The sequence below is a fragment of the Mobula birostris genome, chromosome 15 (assembly GCF_030028105.1).
Source record: "Mobula birostris isolate sMobBir1 chromosome 15, sMobBir1.hap1, whole genome shotgun sequence".
NCBI lineage: Eukaryota > Metazoa > Chordata > Chondrichthyes > Myliobatiformes > Myliobatidae > Mobula > Mobula birostris.
Window position 1 is genome coordinate 20,142,364 of NC_092384.1, and position 17,247 is coordinate 20,159,610.

At 44.3% G+C, this 17,247-nt stretch overlaps 1 protein-coding gene across 2 annotated transcripts in view; it reads right to left on the reverse strand.

Annotated features, from left to right (window-relative positions):
- Positions 1-9,773, reverse strand: part of LOC140210449 (adhesion G-protein coupled receptor G1-like) — a 75,834-nt gene extending 66,061 nt beyond the window's left edge. Inside the window, exon 1 of one of the 2 annotated variants that reach the window (XM_072279416.1) lies at positions 9,751-9,773. The gene's annotated coding sequence lies outside the window, so the exon portion shown is untranslated. Of the gene's footprint in view, positions 1-6,964; positions 7,012-9,750 lie in introns of those variants that run through there. The other variant, XM_072279414.1, reaches the window with a different exon arrangement.
- Positions 9,774-17,247: the final 7,474 nt, after the last annotated feature.

Here is a 17,247-nt window from a genome sequence, read left to right on the forward strand (position 1 = left end):
TATTGAATTTCAGAATTATTGAATTCAGGAAACCCCAATGCGGGGTGAAGGTTTCAGCAGAAGTGCATTGACCTATGTGAAGTGATAGAAGGTAACAGTGACAAGTCCCATCACCTAAATCCTGAGAATAATCTATCTTAGATAGGCATACGGATGAAAGAAAAATGCTAGAGGGAGTTAGATTGATCTTGGACAAGGTTAAATGGATAGCACATCATCGTGGACTGAAGGGCATATTCTATGTTTTATGAGCTATGTGAAGTGATGGGACAAAAAGTTCCATCACCTAAATCCTGAGCATAATCAATTAAGGAGAAATGCACATGGTCTTGTAAGAGAGACAACCAGGGGGATAATGACAGATTTATGACTGTAAGAGGGACAAAGAGGCAGGTTAATAAAGATGGGCATGTTTAACAATGGCGCAATTGCACAAGACAATGTGATCTTCTTGTTTTGTAGTAAAATGTGTTATTGTGATCTTGCAGATAGCAACTGCTGAACAGCAGCTAGATATAAGGCTCTTGATAACACTGTCTTTAAAGAATATTGCTTGTGTATGATAAGCTCTGTGACAGTATATATTCCCATGACAATGCAAATCAGGTAGAATGGGCTAGAAAACATGCTGGGTCATTCTCTTGCTGTTGTAGTTAGGTTGAGCTCTGAAATGAATCACCTGTCTGTTAGTGGACCAACTCCAGTGTTGAATTTTGAATTGCTCCAACAGGACACTCAAAATAAGAGTCACTGATAAATATTGCTGAGGTTGAATGTATATTCAGTATCAGCCTCTCCCTGACATTCTCTCTTTTCCCCCCACCCCCACCACCCAAGATACAAGAGAACATGTACCACCAGACTCAAAAACAGCTTCTACTCTGCTGTTAGAATATTCTTGAACATATCTTTTATATGAAATGTATGGGATGATCTGTCTGGGTGGCATACACAAAAATGCTTTAACTGTAACTCTCATATAGGGCAGCGTGGTAGCATAGTGGTCAGCATAACGCTTTACGGTATAGGCTCCTGGGTCCAATTCCCACTGCTGCCTGTAAGGAATTTGTATGTTCTCCCCATGGGTTTCCTTTGGGCCCTCCGGTTTCCTCCAAAGACGTCCCGGTTGGCAGATTAATTGGTCATTGTAAATTGTCCCATGATTAGGCTATGATTAAATTGGGGGATTGCTGGGCAATGTGGCTTGAAGGCCCAGAAGGGCCTATTCTGCACTGTATCTCAAAAAATAAAAATATCCCAGTATATGTGACACAGTAGATCAATTAGCAATTACCAAATCCTTTTACACATAATTAAGACATGAAATTCATTCTCTTTCTTACTTTGTAACAGATACGCATTATAAAGATTTCTTATTTATGCTGAGAGTGCTCTCACATCAGGGGACATTACAGCGTTAGAATCACTCCAAATTAATGATGAGATTTAAGTTCATTTCAGAACCAAAGGTTGCAAATTACCTGGCTCAGATTCTGATTAATGCCAGTAAGAGAGATGGGCTGGTGACTACAAAATGGAGCAAACAACAGGAATTCTGCAGATGCTGGAAATTCAAGCAACACACATCAAAGTTGCTGGTGAACGCAGCAGGCCAAGCAGCATCTGTAGGAAGAGGTGCAGTCGACGTTTCAGGCCGAGACCCTTCGTCAGGACTAACTGAAGGAAGAGTGAGTAAGGGATTTGAAAGTTGGAGGGGGAGGGGGAGATCCAAAATGATAGGAGAAGACAGGAGGGGGAGGGATGGAGCCAAGAGCTGGACAGGTGACAGGCAAAAGGGGATACGAGAGGATCATGGGACAGGAGGTCTGGGAAGAAAGACAAGGGGGGGGGACCCAGAGGATGGGCAAGAGGTATATTCAGAGGGACAGAGGGAGAAAAAGGAGAGTGAGAGAAAGAATGTGTGCATAAAATGAGTAACAGATGGGGTACGAGGGGGAGGTGGGGCCTTAGCGGAAGTTAGAGAAGTCGATGTTCATGCCATCAGGTTGGAGGCTACCCAGACGGAATATAAGGTGTTGTTCCTCCAACCTGAGTGTGGCTTCATCTTTACAGTAGAGGAGGCCGTGGATAGACATGCCAGAATGGGAATGGGATGTGGAATTAAAATGTGTGGCCACTGGGAGATCCTGCTTTCTCTGGCGGACAGAGCGTAGATGTTCAGCAAAGCGGTCTCCCAGTCTGCGTCGGGTCTCGCAAATATATAAAAGGCCACATCGGGAGCACCGGACGCAGTATATCACCCCAGTCGACTCACAGGTGAAGTGTCGCCTCACCTGGAAGGACTGTTTGGGGCCCTGAATGGTGGTAAGGGAGGAAGTGTAAGGGCATGTGTAGCACTTGTTCCGCTTACACGGATAAGTGCCAGGAGGGAGATCAGTGGGGAGGGATGGGGGGGACGAATGGACAAGGGAGTTGTGTAGGGAGCGATCCCTGTGGAATGCGGGGGGGGGGGGAGGGAAAGATGTGCTTAGTGGTGGGATCCCGTTGGAGGTGGCGGAAGTTACAGAGAATAATATGTTGGACCCAGAGGCTGGTGGGGTGGTAGGTGAGGACCAGGGGAACCCTATTCCTAGTGGGGTGGCGGGAGGATGGAGTGAGAGCAGATGTACGTGAAATGGAGGAGATGCGTTTAAGAGCAGAGTTGATAGTGGAGGAAGGGAAGCCCCTTTCTTTAAAAAAGGAAGACATCTCCCTCGTCCTAGAATGAAAAGCCTCATCCTGAGAGCAGATGCGGCGGAGACGGAGGAATTGCGAGAAGGGGATGGCGTTTTTGCAAGAGACAGGGTGAGAACAGGAATAGTCCAGATAGCTGTGAGAGTCAGTAGGCTTATAGTAGACATCAGTGAATAAGCTGTCTCCAGAGACAGAGACAGAAAGATCTAGAAAGGGGAGGGAGGTGTCGGAAATGGACCAGGTAAACTTGAGGGCAGGGTGAAAGTTGGAGGCAAAGTTAATAAAGTCAACGAGTTCTGCATGCGTGCAGGAAGCAGCGCCAATGCAGTCGTTGATGTAGCGAAGGAAAAGTGGGGGACAGATACCAGAATAGGCACGGAACATAGATTGTTCCACAAACCCAACAAAAAGGCAGGCATAGCTAGGACCCATATGGGTGCCCATAGCTACACCTTTAGTTTGGAGGAAGTGGGAGGAGCCAAAGGAGAAATTATTAAGAGTAAGGACTAATTCCGCTAGACGGAGCAGAGTGGTGGTAGAGGGGAACTGGTTAGGTCTGGGATCCAAAAAGAAGCGTAGAGCTTTGAGACCTTCCTGATGGGGGATGGAAGTATATAGGGATTGGACATCCACGGTGAAAATAAAGCGGTGGGGGCCAGGGAACTTAAAATCATCGAAAAGTTTAAGAGTGTGAGTAGAGTCACGAACATAGGTCGGAAGGGATTGAAGAAGGGGTGATAAAACAGTGTCGAGGTATGCAGAAATGAGTTCGGTGGGCAGGGGCAAGCTGAGACAATAGGTCGGCCAGGACAGGCAGGTTTGTGGATCTTGGGTAGGAGGTAGAAACGGGAAGTGCAGGGTGTAGGAACTATGAGGTTGGTAGCAGTGGATGGGAGATCCCCTGAGCGGATAAAGTCGGTGATGGTGTGGGAGACAATGGCCTGGTGCTCCTTTGGTGGGGTCACGATCGAGGGGTAAATAAGAGGAGGTATCCGCGAGTTGTCGCTGTGCCTCGGCAAGGTAGAGGTCAGTACGCCAGACTACAACAGCACCCCCCTTATTGGCGGGTTTAATAATAAGGTTAGGATTAGTGCGGAGGGAGTGGAGAGCAGAGCGTTCCGAAGGAATGAGGTTGGAATGGGAACAAGGTGCGGTGAAGTCAAGACGGTTGATGTCCCGTTGGCAGTTAGCGATAAAGAGATCCAGAGCAGGCAGAAGACCAGAGCGGGGTGTCCATGAAGAAGAGGAGGGTTGAAGACGGGAGAAGGGGTCATCGGTGGGGGTGGAAGAGTCCTTGCCGAAGAAGTAGGCTCGGAAACGGAGACGGCGGAAGAAAAGTTCCACATCATGGCGAACACGGAACTCGCTGAGGTGTGGGCGAAGGGGGACAAAGGTGAGGCCCTTACTGAGAACAGAGCGTTCTGCCTCCGACAGTTGAAGGTCGGAGGGGATGGTAAAGACCCGGCACGGATGAGAGCTGGGATCAGAGGGGGGAGGGGGGAGGCTGGGGGTGTCAATGGAGAGGGGAGGGTTGGGGTGAGAGGAGGGTGGAGCCTCTGAGGGTCCAGGAGTTGACGGTGGGATCTGAGGAAGACGGGGCTGCGGAGTGGTGGTGGGGGAAGGGGAGATGGGTGTCACAACAGCAGCACATAAAGACCCGGCCTGGAGTTCAAGGCTGGAGTCTTAGTAGGTGGTTGCGCAATCGCTGTGAAGGTGTCCATGGTTGTTGCTGGAGTCCGGGTTTTGAATATGCCCTGAGGTGTTGGAGCCGCCGAGATCAATGGCAGGGGCCGCAATCTGAAGTTCATGCCTGCTAGCGTCGGGGCCGGCATGGCTCTGGAGTCCGTAGATGTAGGATCTTGCGATCTTTGCCTAACATGACAAAGTCAAGAAAACGGCGATTGCAGGCGTGGATCCGACGGAGGATGAAATAACGGGTAGGACCATTACAGACGGCGAAGAAAGTGTCCCGAAGGTGTGGAAGGGTCTGGGATAGGGACACCAAGTACCTCCTCATGGCGGAGAGAGTCGCCTTCAGAGCTTGACGGGAGAAGCGGCGAGAGGCAGAGTCAATAAAATGTGAGTACCTGGGATCCTCAGAAGGTCCAAATTGAGAGGCTTAGAAACGAATCCTAAAGCCAACTGGAATAAGTTGGCGACGGAGGCACGTTCCAAGAAAAGATATATGGCTGTGATAGCGAGTCTGAAATGGAGCAGGTAGCTGCCCAACTTAACTTTCACTCTAAGAAAAAGTTGATTCTGTTCTTCTACAGCAGCGGTCCCCAACTACCGGGCCGCAAAGCATGTGCTACCGGGCCGTGAGGAAACGATATGATTTGGCGATATGAGTCAGCTCTCCTTTTCTCATTCCCTGTCACGTGCACTGTTGAGCTTTAACGCACACGAGGTCATTACCCATGCGTCATCCATGTCAGCGTGGGAAGGAGATCAACTCCTCAAGCTTGCAAATGATGGTGGGCTGAAAAGTATGTTTGACATACTATCTCTGCCGGCATTCTGGATCAAAGTCAAGGCTAAATATCCTGAGATAGCCACGAAAGCACTGAAAACGTTGCTTCCATTTCCAACATATCTCTGCAATGAATGGAACGAAAACTAAATTGCGGAATAGACTGGACATAAGGAACCTCCTTCGAGTATCGCTGTCTCCCATCACTCCTCGATGGGACCGTCTTGTTGCAGGGAAACAAGTATTCAGCCCAGGGCTGCCACTGATTCAGCGATATTGGTGGGTTGCAATGGTTTTATATGTTCATACGGGGAAAATATGCACTGTGTGTTTAAATCAAAACATTACTTAAAATGTTATGATGCTATTGACTTATATAACCATATAACAATCACAGCACGGAAACAGGCCATCTCTGCCCTTCTAGTCCGTGCCGAACACTACTCTCACCTAGTCCACCGACCTGCACTCAGCACATAACCCTCCATTCCTTTCCTGTCCATATACCTATCCAATTTTTCTTTAAATGATAATATCGAACCTGCCTCTAGTACTTCTACTAGAAGTTCGTTCAACGTTTACTTCAAGCTCCCCTGATAATTGACTTATCACTATATTCAGGCGAGGAAAATATGCGCTGTGTGTTTAATATTAAATTCGTTAGATAAACCCTCTTAGAAATGAAATTGAGTGTACTAGCCACTGATCACCTATATTCTGGTTGTGATTAACACGCCCCCCCGAACAGAATCGCCAAAAACGATTTGTAGAAAAAAATCGGGACGTACACCCATGAGCAAGTCACGCATGTACACTGGTGTCTGCACAAGGCTTCATGGTCATTGTAGTCTTTCTCGAGGTAAACTCAACTTATTTGACTGCTACCCTTGTCCGTTGGCAACCCTACCCCCCCCCCCGGTCAGCAAGAATATTGTGAATATTAAACCAGTCCGCAGTGCAAAAAAGGTTGGGGACCCCTGTTCTACAGAACTGGAGACTCTCATCCCTGGTAAATCTCTGCAGACCCTCCATAACCAAGGTCCGTTTCATTTCACCCTTCACAAAAACATACAATAACAAATTGAAAATATTAATTGATGGTTTTTAGGTATTTATTTTAAATATTGAGTAACTTCCACACAATTCCATTTGTAAAGCAACACATTAAGCACATGCTGACCACTTCACATTGTCCAATAATTCACCAATGATTTGAAGATGAGTGAACCATTGTTCTTATACAGCCACAGAAGAGATAACTGGGTGGCTCCTCACAAAACCAGGAAGGAACTAAGAAGAATTTCTACATGGCAGATTGCAAGCGGACTCAAATGCAAAGTGTAGAAATGATCCAAACCACAAAAATAGTCAGGGAGTTCAGGCAGAAACCTGCCTATTTCTGCCAATAACTGAAAACTTTTCGGCTTTCTGACAACAAATTTAAATCTCTAAGTTAAATTCCATATACTTTCTTTTTTGCCCTGAAGCTCCTGTACCAGTTTACTGCTGTTGTGCATATTTAGAACATGGAATATAGAACATATGAACAGTATATCACAGGAACAGGCTATTCAGCCCACAACTGTGGTTGTGCTGAACCAGCTAAAAAGCAAATCAAAAATATCCAAACACTAGTCCCTACTACTTACACCATGTCTATATCCCTCCATCTTCTTTACATCCATGTGCCTATCTATATGCCTCTTAAAAGCCTCCAAAGTAATTTACCTCTACCATCATACCAGGCAGCGCATTCCAGACATCCACAATTCTCTGAATAAAAAACTTACTCCCTCTCACCTTCAAAGCATACCTTCTGGTATTACATATTTCAACCCTGGGAAACAGATATTCTCAGTCCACACTATTTATGTTTCTTATAACCTTGTAAACCTCTATCAGATTTCCCCTCAGTCTTCAGCGCTCCAAAGTTCCTATAGTGAGGCAACCAGAACTGTATGTAATACTCCAGATGGGCCTAACCAGAGTTTTGTAAAGTTTTATAAAGTTACAACATAATCTCTTGACTTTTAAACTCAGTGCCTCGACTAATAAAAGCAAGCATTCCATAAGTCTTCTTAACCAACATTGACCTTTCAAGGAGCTATGAACTTCGATCCCAAGATCCCTCTTCTCAGAAACACTGTTAAGGTTCTTGCCCTTAACTGTGTACTGTCTCTTTGCATTTTCCCTACCAAGGTGCAACACCTCATATTTATCTGGGTTAAACTCCATCTGCCCATACCTGCAACTTATCTATATGTGCTGTATTCTTTGCCAGTCTTCTACATTATCCACAACTCCACCAATTTTGGTATCATTCACAAACTTACTAACTCACTCATCTACATTTTCATCTACGTCATTTATATACATCACAAACAGCAGAGGTCTTAGCACAGATCTCTGCAGAACACCATCAATTACAGACCTTCAGCACAAATAAGTCCCTTCAACTACTACTCTCTGCCTTTTCTGTGCAAACCAATTCTCTATCCAAACAGCCAATTTGTCACGGACCCTATACATCTTAATCTTCTGGATTAGCCTTCCATGAGGGACTTTGTCAAACGCCTTACTAAAATCCATGTAGACAACATCCACTGCCCTATGCTCATCAATCTCTCATCACCTTGTCAAAAAACTCAATCAAGTTGGTAAGGCTTGACCTGCCCCGCACAATGTCATGCTGACTCTCCTTATTTAGGCAATGGGTTTCCAAATGCTCATATATCCTACCCCTAAGAACTTTCTCCAGCAATTTCCCTACACCTGATGTGAGACTCACCGGTATATGGTTCCCAGGATTTTCCCTTGTACAACATTAGCCAATCACCAGTACACCAGTGGCTAGAGAGAACATGAAGATACTGGACAAGGTCCCAGCAATCTTGTCTCTTACCTCCTTCAATACCCTGGGGTAAATTCCATCAGTACCTGGGGACATACACCTTAACATTTATTAGAAGGCCCAACAATTCCTTGTCCTCAACCTACTTAGACACTCAGCACTGATCTCCTGGTCTTGTGTATCCTTTTATTTGATAAATACTGAAGCAAAGTACTCTTAAGTACCTCACTCACATTCTCTGCACCTGAGCAAATGTTCCCTCCTTTATCCTTGAATGGTCCCTCCCTCTCCCTAGTTATCCTCTTGCTCATGTTGAATGTACAAAATACCCTGGGATTCACCTTAATCATACTTTCCAAAAACTTTTCATGGCCCCTCCTGGCTTTCCTAATTCCCTTCTTTAGTGGCTTCCTTATACTACTTATGTGCTTTATTTGATTCTAACATCCAAAGCTTTGCATACTTTTTCTTCTTGACTAAATTCATCACCTATCTGAACATCCAAGGTTCTCTTATCTTTCCATCCCTGCCCTTCCTTCTAATAGGAACATACCTTTTCTTTACTCTGTGCAACTGATCTTTAAGCACCCTTCACATGTCTGATGTGGACTTGCCAGAGAAAAGGTGTTCCCAATTAACGCTTCTTAGTTCCCGCCTCATGCCCTCATGATTTGCCCTACTCCTATTTAAAACTCTCCCACAAGGACCAATCCTATCCTTATCTATAGCTATCCTGAAAGATAAGGAGTTGTGGTTACTGTTTTCTAACTGTTTGCCCACTGAAAGGACAATCACCTGGCCAGACTCACTACCTAACCAGGTCTAATACAGCCCCTCCATTCATTGGAGTATCCACATATTAATTTAATAAATCCTCCTGGATACATTTAACAAATTCTGCCCCATCTAAACCCCTTGCACTAACAGGGTCCCAGTTTATATCAGGGAAGTTTTGGGGTCTTTCTGTCATGTCTCTTTGTTCTACATCTATTCTTAAAATAAACATGACCTTAAGTCATTTCCAATGGTGCTTCTGAGCTCCAGCTTCTTATACAACTGTTGATTTCCCCAGTTACTATCGCCCTCCCACCTCTGGCAACTCTATAACCTGTTAGGCACTTAATGTTTCCAAACATAATAAAAGAGAAAGCTGTAAACACTCAGCAGGGCACACAGCACATGTGGAAAGCAAAGACTTTTGGCTTTGTTTTCTGTTTTTTATTATCTCAGACTCTCAGCATCTGTTGTTTTCTGATTTTCAGTTATTTTTTCATCTTCACTTTTCCCTGGTGTGCTTCAGGAACATTCCTCACACAGAACTGGTTTGCCCCTTAGTCCAGTTCTGCATTCAAACATATGAAGCTTCATCAGGGCTCAAAGACTAGAAATATATTCACTTCCATAGCGTCACCATGGAACTCAAAAGAACCTTCCATCTTTGCCTCTCCACCTCCAACCATCTCTCAAGCATCTGATCTCTTTCAACAATGTCCAAGGATGCCAACGTTTACCTTGACATCACGGTTAAATCCTCAGTTACAGGAAATCTGCTTTACATCCTCAGGGAAAAAAGGGACGTATGTTTTGGATTACAGATAGCATTAAGATCAGAGGTGTAAATATATATTTCTGCCCTGTGTAAAGGCTTCTAGTTAAATTTCTAATGGGATTAGTTTGAGATCAAACATTAAAATTCTTAGCAAATGATGAAAAATAATAATCTACTGGCACTTACCCTGGAGAGACAATCCTTTCAGCTATGCAGGAGTATCTCTGACACCAGTTCTATTTACTTCAGAAAAAAAATGTAGAAACCTACAGTACGTCAGTTCTGCTTTTCTGGATTAACTGATAAAGTTAATGTGTTTCAAAATAAAGGCTTTCAAAATAAACCCCCACTACTGTGGAAGATTGTTAACCTGGTGATGATGTATTGGGGTAAATTCATTAGCCTATCAACAAAATGTTAAAAATCTCCCGACAAATTCAACACAACTGAATTTGATCTCAAAATGTTGAGGTGGCATTGGGAATGTTATATTTCCTCACAGCATACGTAGAAAATTATTCTGTCCCTTGAGTTCATACTGGCTCAGTGAGCAATCCCACTCCTCTACAAACTTATCCTTGTAAACTGTTTTCGTTACATTCCCACCAATCTTCCCCAGATGTTACCACTCACCTTTGGGGTGGGTGCCATTTGAACAGGCCAATTCAGCCACCAACCCCCGTGGCTTTGGGACCTTCAGGGGAGGGAAGAAACAGAGGTACCCAAGTGAAACACATGTACTCACAGGAAGAACATGCAAACTCTAATTCAGGAATGAAGTTTCCATGTAAAAGATCAAATATTGTTGAAAAATCACATGGGGGTGGATAGACATTTATGTGCTTTTCAAACTGGGAAATATTTCTAGGAAGTATTTTGAAAAATGTTACCACGAATAAAGATCAGGAATAATTTAATTTTAGATTGGAATTATTTTCAGATCATAATATATTAGATATATTTATCACATATACATTGAATGTATCATTAACAGCTAACACAACTCAAGAATGTGCTGGGGCAGCCCACAAGAGTCATCACACATTCTGGCAACAACGTAGCATGCCCACAATGTTCAGAACCATGCACAGCCAACATAGAGAAAGCAACAACAACAGCAAAACAAGCCCTTTTGGTTCACTGGCGATTGGTTGAGCTGTCACTCAAACTGCTCCCCAATGCACACTGCAACAGGCCTGAGGAAATCAGATTGTCTGAGAAATTCAGCACTGTTGTACGAGAAGTTTTCTTTGTGTGCTGTCCTATTCTGAGCCATAACTAAGAGGGTCACCAGGCCCCAGGTGAAAGCCAGATTCGGGGCTGCAGGTTTAACACACAATTTTGTCCATCAGGAAACAGACAGAAACTGGTACCAAGTGATGACCTATTGGGGCTGGCCAGCTAGCATGAGGTCAACAGATTTTAAGGAGGGCTTCAAAAGGAAGAGAGAAAGGTTGACATGCAGAGAGGTTAGAGACTGATTTCCAGAGACAACTGGTATGCAGGAGAAGGTGTGACTGGCTGAGGCATAGTGACTACTTTCAAAAGACCAGCACTTGAGAAACCCGAGTAACTTGGAGGGCTGGAGACAGGTACAGAGACAGAGAGTGGAGAGACCATGGCTGACAATCCAAATTAGAATCAGGTTCATTATCACTGTCACTGTCATATGTTATGAAATTTGTTTTGTGGTAGCAGTACAGAGCTAAAGAAAAATAACTATAAGTTATAAAATAAATGGTGCTAAATATGAATAATGAGCTAGTGTTCCTGGGTTTATAAACTGTTCAGAAATCTGATGGTGAAGGGAAGAAGCTGCTCCTAAAGCATTGTGTGGGGGTCTTCGGGTTCCTGTCCTTCCTCTGCAATGGTGGTGATACAAAGGGGGCATGTCTCGATAGTGAGCGGTTTTAGTAACGGATACCACCTTCCTGAGGCACCACCTCTTAAGATAGTGGGGGGCATTGTGCATGTGATGCAACTGGCAGAGTCCACAACCATCTGCAGCCTCTTGCAATCCTGTCTATTGGAGGCTCCATACCAGATTGCCATGCAACCAGTCAGGGTAGTTTTCATAGTACACCGATAAGAAATTAGCAAGAATTTTATGACTTATCATATCTCAAACTCTCATGCAGCAGAGTCATGCAGGTGCCTTGTTTGTGATTTTATCAGTGTGTTGGGCTCAAGATAGAGCCTCTGAGATGTTGAATTTAAACTGCTCATCCTTTCCACTATTGATCCCTTAATAAACCCTGGTATGAGTTTCCCCAATTTCTCCTTCCTGAAATCAACAATTAATTATTTGGTTCGGCAGACACTGTGATCAAGGTTGTGACATGACTCAGTTAATACCTCTCACTGCTGTGCATCTCTTCATAACTGTTGGAGATTCTGCGACATGACTGAATTTGTTAAAGTGGAAACAATGCTTCTCCTACTCTTTGCCACTGAAATTCCTTTTCAGCTCAATAAATTAAGTCACATGATTTGGCATTTAACCTTAGATGTCCATCGCTACCTATTCGTGTCAGTAAACGTGGAGGAGGCCTGACCCAAAAAGCAGAGTGGTGGAGACAATTCAGCAGCGAATGTTAACTTTAATAATAAACCACAAAGTAACAATCTACATGGCTACAAAACAAGAGGAAACAGTAACTAAACACAACAGACAACAAGGTAAACTTTAGGCCGGGAGAGTGAAACCTATGATGCGACTGGCAGCTTGATCATCACTGAGGCCAAAGTACACAGGTGCTTCCAACGAGTGGACAGTCGCAAGGCTGCGGGACCGGTCGGCATCCCAGAGCGAGTACACAGGGTGTGCACGGCCCAACTGGCAGGTGTGTTTCCAGACATCTTTACTCTCTCCCTCTCCCAGTGTAGAGTGCCCTCCTGCTTCGAAACATCCACCATTGCCCCTGTACCTAAAAGGACCAAGGTAACATGTATGAACAACTGGCGTCCTGTTGCACTCACCTCAGTAATAAGCAAATTCTTTGAGAGGCTGGTCAAGGACTACATCTGCAGCATGCTACCACCCCCACTGGACCCCCTACAATTTGCCTACCGACACAACCTATCAACAGATAACACAATAGCCACAGCTCTACACACTGTCCTTACACATCTGGAAAAGAGGGATGCTTATGTGAGAATGCTGTTCTTGGATTACAGTTCAGCATTCAACACCATAATTCCCTCCAGGCTCGACAAGAAGCTCAGAGACTTTGGCCTTCACTCTGCCTTGTGTAGCTGGATCCCGGACTTCGTGTCAGATCGCCGGTAAGAGTGGTAATAGTCATGATATTCCTGAGCAAGTTTGATAAGATTCAGGGCTTTCTCCATTTCCATGGATTTATGAGGTGGTCAACTAAGGTTGCAGGCAGATGATCCAGCAAGTGGGTCCCCACCTCAGCAGAGCACCTGAAGACCAGGCAAAGTGAGGATCATGAAGGGACAGCCAAGACTAACTCAGGATAAAGGGAATGTTGGGTTAGTCAATCAGAAGGAATCAGATGGAATCGTAGTGTTCTCTGTGTGCAATCAGACTATCCAAGATCCCGAAGGACATCCGTCGATGGCTTTGATGTTAATCGGATGAGAGATAGGTTGGTAGGGTGTCCGTGCTTCACTCTCAGAATCTGATCCAGAATCCACTAGTGCCGCCTGTGCGTATAGGGCCGACGGAGTGTGGAGGAGGACAGAGAGAGTGAGACGGGCTATGGTACTGGAATGGGGGTCTGGGTAGAGAATGCCAGATGGGAATTTTCTCGTTTCTACCTGGAGGTGCTGTTTTTCCAAACACAGTGGACATGTGATGCATTGGAAACGACAAGCAGTTTCAAGCTCTTGGAGAGGTCGAGAACGGCTTCTTCAACAGTGAAATATAGATCCTTAGTGAATCACTGGGTGGCGCATTCTAGGCCTGGGTCCCAATGCAAGGTATAATCCACTGTTTGGAGAATTTAAATGGCGTCCCACATAGACTGGAAAGGCAGGGTGTCATGAGTTGGGCGAAGTTGGATCGTTCTGGGTGCCGAAATGCTTCGGAGGTCAAGAACGGTTTCTTTGGCAGTGAAATATAAGCCCGGAGCATTCACTGCGACAAAGCACAGCTCCTAATGCATGGTACAATCTGTTGTTCTGACAATTTAAACTCTGGCCCAGATAGACTGGGGGCTCCTCTCTCTGCAACACTAAGGGTTTGAGACTGTCTGTGCTTCATGTCTGAGAACTTGGAAGTGTTTGCCCCACTAATATGATGAACTGAACACCGAGGCTTTGGGCCTACTCTGGGCTGCTCTGGAGATTTGGATCTCAGGACTCAATTTGGTTCAGAATGCTGTTGTTGTTGCTCGCTTCCATTGTTTGCATGACTTGTGTTTTTTTTTCTTTCTCTGTGCACAGAGAGGGCTGGGGGTTGGTCTTTATTTTTTTTAAATTGGGTTGTTTCTGTTTTCTTGCTTTGTGGGTGCCTGTAAGCAAAGAAATCTCAAGGTTGTATAATTTATACATTCTTTGATAATAAATGTACTTTCTACCTTTGGATCCAGGTCCCAGAACATATTCCACACAATCATGAAAGCTCCACAAAGCCTCTATTTTCTGAGGAGGCTGAAGAGAGCTGGACCATGCACATGTATACTCACATCCTTCTACAGATGCACAGCAGAGCATCCTAACAAGCTACATCACTACATGGTACGGAAGCTGCGCTGCGGCGAACAGGAACAGCGGGTAGTTAAAACTATCCAACATATCACCACCACCAGCCTATCCACCATTAATTATGTATACACAAAAAAAGTGTCGGAAGAGGGCCAGTAACATCATGAAGATCGGTAACTTACCCTCCTCATTGACTGTTTTGTCCCATTTCCTTCAGGGAGGAGGCTACAGAGCATTCATGCCAAGACCACTAGACTCAAGGCAGCTACTCTCTCCAAGCATTAAGGCTGATCAACACCTCTACCCACTATATCACCCCTCCATAGCCCCCACCACCACTAATTTATCACTTCCTGTCAGTCACCTTATGTACAGACATGCCTGTGCCGAGCATCACTTCATAGACATAAAATCAATGTATATTAGTTATCTTATGTATTCATTTTTATTGTGCTTTTTTTGTTATTGTGTTCTTTATCTTATTGGTTTTTTTGCTGCATCAGATCTGAAGTAATAATTGCGAAATGATTTCCTCCCTTACACTTGTGTATTGGAAGTGACATGAAACATAAGTGAATCTTGATAAGTGTTGCTTGCATCAATGACCAATACTGTCCGGATATGGTATGTGCGGGAGGCAGCCTGCAAGTGTTGCCACGTTTCCAGCACCAACATAGCCTGCCCACAACTCCCTAATCCTAACCCGTAATTCTCTTTGGAATGTGGGAGGACACTGGAGCACCCAGAAACCATGAAGTGTCAAATGAGCGATCAAGTGAGGCATTTAAAGACAAAACAGACAAGTGAGTAAATTTCCATTCACCCCACTAATAGGTTTACTGTGAAATAGTTTGTTATCAATCTGTTTGAGTAATATAAGTTTGTAAATTTTGATTGGAAGGATTAATTCCCTTCGCAGTCAATGGGAAGGAAACAAGGTGAGAGAGTGAAACAACACGATCACAAAAATAATCCAATGACAGGGTCTTAAAAAAGAACACACAGATGTTTATTTTGCAGATGTAAAAGGGACAGAAAAAACTATTATCCATGGTGTCAAAGTAACACGAGTCTCATGGCGATTGGTTTCTCTGGAACAGTGAATTCTAAAGAAACTTCCGTACACAAAAAGTGGTTGAAGTGAATTTATATTTAAGATGAGCTGAAGAAGCACATGGGAGAAGGAAATAAAACCCTAAAACATGTTTATTTGATTAAGACTGATAGGCAAGGCTATAGTGGAGGCACTAACTGGGTGGAAAATTCTATCCACAGTTGTAAACCAGGCAATTGCTGTAGGTTTGCCCTGTTCTTTGGTGGCCTTTTCAGGTTGGAAGCTTAGATTCAGGTCCAAAAACAGTTTTTAGACACATTTTGACCACCTTATGAATTCTACCTTAAAATAGATTGTTTTTTATTAGTGACAGTATTGTAGTTGCAGAAATAAATCCACTGCAAGCACTCCAGTGAAAATGTTACAAACATCACCAGTCTTACAATTTTCCGAAATCCTTGCTAATGCCTCCACTGATACTACAATCTATGTGGAACAATGTTCCTTCTTTTGTGCACTGGGGCTTGCGCTTACCAAGAAGGTGCATTACCGCCACCTACTGTAATGAAGTGTGACAGTAGCTATGACAGGGATCAGATCCTTCCTCCCAAACCTGTTTTAATTAAAAAGTTCACCAGGGCCCTACACCACTTAACTATCCCTGTCTCAGGTGCCAGAAAATCCTATAAACTAGGTGCCCCAGACCTACCTAATAATGTCTAAACTGCTTTCCAACATGTATCTGTGGTACACCATGATCACATACTCCACTGTCTCTGGTAACGCGCACAACACGCTGGAGGAACTCAGCAGGTTGGGCAGCATCCGTGGGAACGGACAGTCAAAGTTTCAGGCCGAGACCCTTCGTTAGGACTGAAGAGGGAGGGGGCAGGGGCCCTATAAAGAAGGTGGGGGGAGGGTGGGAAGGACAAAGGGACTCGGCCCGAAACTTTGACTGTTCGTTTCAATGGATGCTGCCCGACCTGCTGAGTTCCTCCAGCATGTTGCTTTGACCCCAGCATCTGCAAAGTATTTTGTGTTTACCACTGTCTCTGGTACCTTACAAAAGTCACACCACCCATTCCTGTGCTTACCAACTGCAATCATATCAACCACACATCTTCCTAAAAGGTGTCTCCCCTGAACTGAAGGAAACAAATCGTAATACCACCTCCCTGTCCCTCTCCTATCCCATAATTTCTGCCAATTCCCAATCCCAGCCAACCTGATACAAAATTTGTTTTCATACTTTCCCATATTAACTACAATATCTACCTCTGGCTTAATAAGTGCCTGGTTTGCTATCACATCTTCCCTTTCATTACCCAATACACCCACTTGTGCAGGTATCCAACAAAACAGTTCTACTATTCCCAAACTTTGCAGAACATAAAAATATGCATCAACAGATCAGGTCTCCTTGAACACTTCAATTTCAAACTCTGCAATACTGAGGCAGATTCTGAGTAGATCACGACTCTATTTGACTTAACTTGGTCGACCCTTTGCAAACTGATGATAACAGCCATACATTCTGCTGTATAGACAGACAATCCATCTGTCAGCCTTTTCCCCACCTCAGCATTAAACCAGGGGATAAATATCACAGAGCTCACCCGTTACTAACTGGGTCTTTAGACCATTTATAAAGACAGGCAAAAAGGAAAAATACTGCTGCCATAAATCACCACTTGCGAGACCCTGTCTACCCCCCAGTAAAAATCTACTCCCACATCTGGAAATTTCCGTTGTAGAACTCCTAGCTAGGCTATAATTGGGCTAATCTGCGAGTTCCCAAGACCATATCCCTGCATATAATCTGTAATTATCTGCGCAAATTATTTAGCAAGCCGCCCTTTTAGCATTCCTAACAACTTATTAAAAGTGAATACATCAAATGGAACGTCCCCCACCCTACTACGGAATTGCTCAATTTTTCTCTCCAAAGGTTAAGAGGC